Genomic DNA, 5,890 nt, shown 5'->3' on the forward strand with positions numbered 1-5,890 from the left:
ACGGACTGTATATATATATACAGACGTTATCAGGTGCGGATGTCCCTCCTTTCGGCACCGGCGAGGGCGAGCCTCCATCCTAGCGGACTCCAGCAGCTTCCACGACCACTTTCCATCCCCGCCGAATTCCAGTTTTCCGGCCAGATCACCCAAAACTTCAAACAAAGTCAATCTGGTCGGAAAACTAGAATTCGGCGGACTCGCCGGGGATGGAAAGAGGTCGGGTAAGCTGCTGGAGTCCGCTGGGGTGGAGGCGCGCCCTCGCCTGCACCGTACGGTGGTGAACGGAGGGAAATCCACACCGTAAGGCGGTGCGGACGTCCGTATCTGCAACAGACTGTGTATATATATATATACACATATACGGAGCCGTTCGAGAGTGGACGTCCACACGGCTCTAAAGTGCGGACGTCCCTCCGTACGGCACCGGCGAGGGCGCGCCTCCACCCCAGCAGACTCTAGCAGCGTCCCGGACCACTTTCCCTCTCGACAAGTCTGCCGAATTCCAGTTTTCTGGCCAGATCGACTGTGTTTGAAGTTTTGGGTGATCTGGCCGGAAAACTGGAATTCGGCAGACTCGCCGGGGAGGGAAAGTGGTCGGGGACGCTGCTGGGGTGGAGGCGCGCCCTCGTCGGTGGCGAACGGAGGGACGTCCGCACTTTAAGGCCGGTGCGGACGTTCGCCTCTGATCCTGCCTATATATATATATATACAGTCCGTCTCTGCTATGGTACGGATTTTCGTCCGTTCGCCACCGTACGGAAAGTGGAATTCGGCGGACTCGCCGGGGATGGAAAGTGGTCGGGGAAGTTGCTGGAGTCGGCTGGGGTGGAGGCGCGCCCTCGCCGGCCCCGTTTGGTGGCGAATGGACGAAAATCCGCACCGTAAAACGGTGCGGACGTCCGCACCTGAGAAAAGTTCTATATATATATATATGCTTGTCGGTACAGATTATATTGCTTTGCTTGGAGTTAGTAAATAATCGAAGTGTTGTTATTTTTGGTCAAGCAAAGCGGAATTAGCTGAACATTGAGCAGTACGAGTTCGGTGTTCTATATGGGAACTTTACTTATATGATCATAATGAATTGATGAAAATCTGTTTCATTATTGTTGGCAGGTATAAACATGCATTAGGAGGCCTATGGGTGGTCATGGTTCTATTTACTTGTTATACTCTTACTGAAGTTCTTCGAGTTTCAAGCAGCACATGGTTAAGTTTTTGGACAGATCAAAGCACATCAAAGAGTTATACACCTGGATTCTACATTCTTATATATGCAATTCTCTCAGTTGGTCAGGTATGTCAGGAGGTAGTACATTTTGAAATATGTATCCTATTATACTGATTTACTACGGTTCTTTATCATTAAGTAGTAGAATCTAGAAATCTATGCACGGAAAATAGTCATATGAAACCTCAATACGAAAATGTAGGGTGGTTTACATTGGTCGCAAATATAAGAGAAGTGTATTCTCTAATGTGAAGTCATATCCACATTATAGAAGAGAAGTGTATTATCCAGCTCCATGCAAAGAGTCCTATGCATTTTCCTGCTCTCAATTATAGAAGAAAATTATTGTTGTGACTGGCATGGTTTGAAGGTGCTTAATCCCCAATTTCTTGACTCAGGTAACGCTGACTCTGACGAACACTTTTTGGCTGATCACTTCAAGTCTTCGTGCAGCCCGACATTTGCATGATTTCCTTCTACATGCTATATTAAAAACTCCAATGATGTTCTTTCACACTAACCCAACTGGAAGGATAATCAATAGGTTTGCAAAGGATCTCGGTGATATAGATTGCAATGTAGCGAATTTTATGAACATGTTTCTGGGTCAAGTGTGGCAGCTCCTTTCAACTTTTGTGCTCATAGGAATTGTGAGCACAATATCCCTCTGGGCCATAATGCCTCTTCTAATTTTATTCTATGCAGCCTATATATTCTATCAGGTAGGTTTTTTGTGGTATATATCAGTTTTTATTTACCTGACTCTATTAAGCAGTCAGTAATTAGTCTGGAGAGACTTAAATGCTTAGTCTAAGAGTTCTCCTAGAGCCCAGAGTCTTATTAAATGTTTTATTGTCTTTATCGTTTTATCTGTCATTATTCTAGTGTTTCGTGTAGTCTTTAGCTAGAGGGTTCTAGAGTCTTATGCATTTATTACGAGTAGTTAAGTAAGTAGTTGTGTCAGGGTTATGTATGTCTTCAGTTCTGGAAATTCAAAAACATCAGTTTATTTACCAAAAACCTAGTCTTTCTAGCTCTAAGGGTTCAGTGTTCAACCCTTTAGCTATTCCTAGTTACTTCTAGGCCTCATTTGGTTCACAGATTGTAGAGGTTAGGAAGGGAAAGTTGTTTTTTTCCTTTGTTTGGTACACCTAAGGAAAGGAAAGACTATACTGCAATATGGGAAAAAAGATGGGAAATTGGATCCTCCCACATACCATGAGATTCAATCTCCCTCGTACTTTCCTAACATTAATTGCATATTAATTGCATCTTTCAAATATTATTTTAATGCATGTTATTACCAAATTATCCCTAAAATTTTTGAATCTTGAATATTTTATATTTTAATACTAAGGATATAATTAGTAAATTAATGTTACTTGTTTTCCTATCCATGCATAAACCAAACATTGAAAAGGAATGTAAAATACATTTTTTAGTTACTTTCCCGACGTTCCCAAACACCTTGTGGGGAAACTAGTGGGAAATTTACTTTCCTTTATACATAGGAATGACCAAGGAACCAATTTCCTTTCCATCAACCAAACGAGGCCCTAGTTCAGATCATTCTAAAGGGCCTGCATCAGTTAATGTGCATTAATTTTGTGAAACCTTATACATATCTGATTTTTTGTACAGAGCACGTCCCGTGAAGTGAAACGCTTGGATTCCATTACGAGATCTCCTGTTTATGCACAATTTGGAGAAGCATTAAATGGTTTGTCATCAATTCGTGCCTATCAAGCTTATGATCGGATGGCGAATATTATTGGAAGGTCTATGGATAATAATATCAGATTCGGTCTTGTAAAATGTAGTTCAAGCCACTGGCTTTGATATAAGGTTGGAAACACTTGGAGGTATCATGATTTGGGTGATAGCAACCTTTGCTGTCATGCAGAATGGAAGAGCAGAAAACCAAGTACAATTTGCATCCACAATGGGTCTACTTCTTACTTATACTTTGAATATCACAAGTCTGTTGAGTGGTGTTCTTAGACAAGCTAGTAGGGCTGAAAATAGTTTAAATTCTGTTGAGCGGGTTGGAACATATATTGAATTGCCTTCTGAGGCTCCAGCTGTTATTGAAAGCAACCGTCCCCCACACGGGTGGCCATCATCAGGATCCATCAAGTTTGAGGATGTTGTCCTCCGTTATAGGCCTGGACTTCCACTAGTACTGCACGGATTATCGTTCGCAGTTTCTGCAAGTGAGAAGCTTGGAATAGTTGGTAGAACTGGTGCTGGAAAATCTAGCGTGATAAATGCATTGTTTAGGATAGTAGAAATAGTAAAAGGAAGCATCTTGATTGATGGTTGTGATGTTGCTAAGTTTGGACTGGCAGATTTGCGAAAAGTTCTTAGCATCATACCCCAATCACCGGTTCTCTTTTCAGGTATGGACTTGGAGTGAGCTAATGTGATTTTACAACGTAAAACTAAAAACTGATAAGCATGCTAGCTAGACTTATGAAATGCATGATTCTAATGGTCATTCTATCTTGAGTAGGAACTGTACGGTTTAACCTTGATCCTTTCAGTGAGCATAATGATGCTGACCTCTGGGAAGCTCTAGAAAAAGCACATCTAAAGGATGTGATTGGGAGGAAATCCTTTGGTCTCAATGCTGAGGTGAAACCTAATTTTCTTTTGGTTATGTTTAGGGTCTGATTATGCTTAGGGAACTGCAAATCCTATTTACTTGGATGCATAAAATAGCAGATAATCTGGTGATTGTTGAAACGAATAAAATGATGGTATGGACTGTATGATGTAATTATATATAAAAGGAGAAATTTATGTATGATTCCTAATTTTTTTCATTAATGAATCAAGGTTTCTGAGGGTGGTGAGAATTTCAGTGTTGGACAGAGGCAGCTAATTAGTCTTGCTAGAGCATTACTACGGAGATCAAAAATTATTGTTCTTGATGAAGCAACTGCAGCTGTGGATGTTAGAACTGATTCTCTTATCCAAGAAACCATTCGTGAAGAATTCAAATCATGCACCATGCTTGTTATTGCCCACAGATTGAACACCATTATCGACTGTGATCGAATTCTTCTTCTTGATGCTGGTCAGGTATGCCCTCACTTTAATGCAATTCCTGCATTTTCTGCTTACAGGATATATTGTTTATGGAAGTCAGTGGAAAGTAGACACCGTAGTATAATAGTTTATTCTCTAACGTTCGGTTTCAAGAGAAAGCTATCAATTCATAAATTTAAACATCCCCTTTTAGGTCATAGAACATGGTTCCCCACAAGAACTACTGCTAGATGAACAGAGCGCATTCTCAAAGATGGTTAGGAGTACAGGACCTTCTAATGCTCAGTACTTGCACAGCCTGGTGTTTGAAGATGAGAAGAATAAGATGAATAGAAACGAAATCAAGCAACTGGTTGGCTAGAGCCAGAGGAGATGGTTAGCCTCTTCGTGCTGGGCCGCTGCCGCCTCCTTGGCTGTTAGTCTCACATCCTCACAGAACGATCTCCAAAGGTTAGATATAGGAGACAAGGACAATATCCTCATGAAAACAAAGGATGCAGTGATAACACTACAGGGAGTTTTGGAAGGAAAGCATGATGAAGTTATAGACACTAGCCTTTGTACACGCGCGTGCGGGAGTGTGGTTTTATGCATCATTTTGAAAGAAAGATGAATAAAAATCAATAACCAAGAATTGTAGAATTACAAATATATAAAGAGCACTCATCAATACATGTCCTAAGTTGAATATCAGACAATATAAAAGTTAAGAAAGATAAGAACGTGACATTGTTTTTAGATATGTAAGTTGAATCCATAAATTTGCTCAAAAGGGAATTTATTGTGAACATTTACATGTTCAACATCAATTACTCTAAGTGAATGAAGTCATAATATCATCTTTATGCCATCAACCTCATCAATATCAAAAGATTCTTTTTAAAACGCAATTGACACTGATCAATATAAAAATATTTAATTTTCTCTTATTAATATTATTATCATTATTATTGTTGTTGTTTTTTTGTTTTAGAATGCAATTTTCTCTTTTGCAAAATGTATAGCATTGCCCAGTATTATTTGGTATAATGACATAAGTCTCTCCTTATAAGTGAGAAATCGTGAGTTCGACTCACAATAGTATAACACATTAATTGCGTATTTGATAAAAAAAATGTATACCATTAACAAAAAAAACTGAGTAGGAAAACAGAAAGAAAGCCAAAAAATAAAATAAAAAGAAAAATGGAGGGGCAAATCTCAAATAGAAAACTGAGGTTTGAAAAATAAAAGAAAAATGGAGAGACAGAACTCAAATAAAAAAAAATACATATGCCAAGAGAGGGGTGGTGGTCAGCTATCTTCAGAATAGTTGAATGTAAAAAATCATAAACTCCTGCATAATTAAACGTTGGTTGTTTGTTTCAGGTCTGACCGTAATGGGTAGGCTGGCTCAGAAGTCAGAACAGACAACCCTATAAAAGATGACTATTTTGAAGACCGATCTATAGGTTATTGAGCCCAGTCCTGGCTTCTCCTATGGGAAACATGAATGGGATATTGACCATTTTCTTTTTAGGCAAATCAGTACTATCTTCGTAGAGCTGCACCTATTTTACGTAATAAACTAGGTAGTTTTACCTGCGCTCCGCTGCGAGAGAGAGA

The 5,890-nt window shown here is 39.7% G+C and overlaps 1 pseudogene across 1 annotated transcript in view; it reads left to right on the forward strand.

Moving 5' to 3' along the window:
* The window catches only part of LOC101293422, a 15,246-nt pseudogene that overhangs the window by 8,424 nt on the left and 932 nt on the right, over positions 1 to 5,890 (forward strand). The window contains exons 19-26 of the transcript XR_185141.1: positions 1,120 to 1,300; positions 1,633 to 1,956; positions 2,876 to 3,633; positions 3,747 to 3,868; positions 4,073 to 4,318; positions 4,479 to 4,845; positions 5,535 to 5,603; positions 5,654 to 5,661. The product of XR_185141.1 is annotated as an ABC transporter C family member 12-like (transcript). The remainder of the gene's footprint in view (positions 1 to 1,119; positions 1,301 to 1,632; positions 1,957 to 2,875; positions 3,634 to 3,746; positions 3,869 to 4,072; positions 4,319 to 4,478; positions 4,846 to 5,534; positions 5,604 to 5,653; positions 5,662 to 5,890) is intronic.

The sequence above is a fragment of the Fragaria vesca genome, linkage group LG6 (assembly GCF_000184155.1).
Source record: "Fragaria vesca subsp. vesca linkage group LG6, FraVesHawaii_1.0, whole genome shotgun sequence".
NCBI lineage: Eukaryota > Viridiplantae > Streptophyta > Magnoliopsida > Rosales > Rosaceae > Fragaria > Fragaria vesca.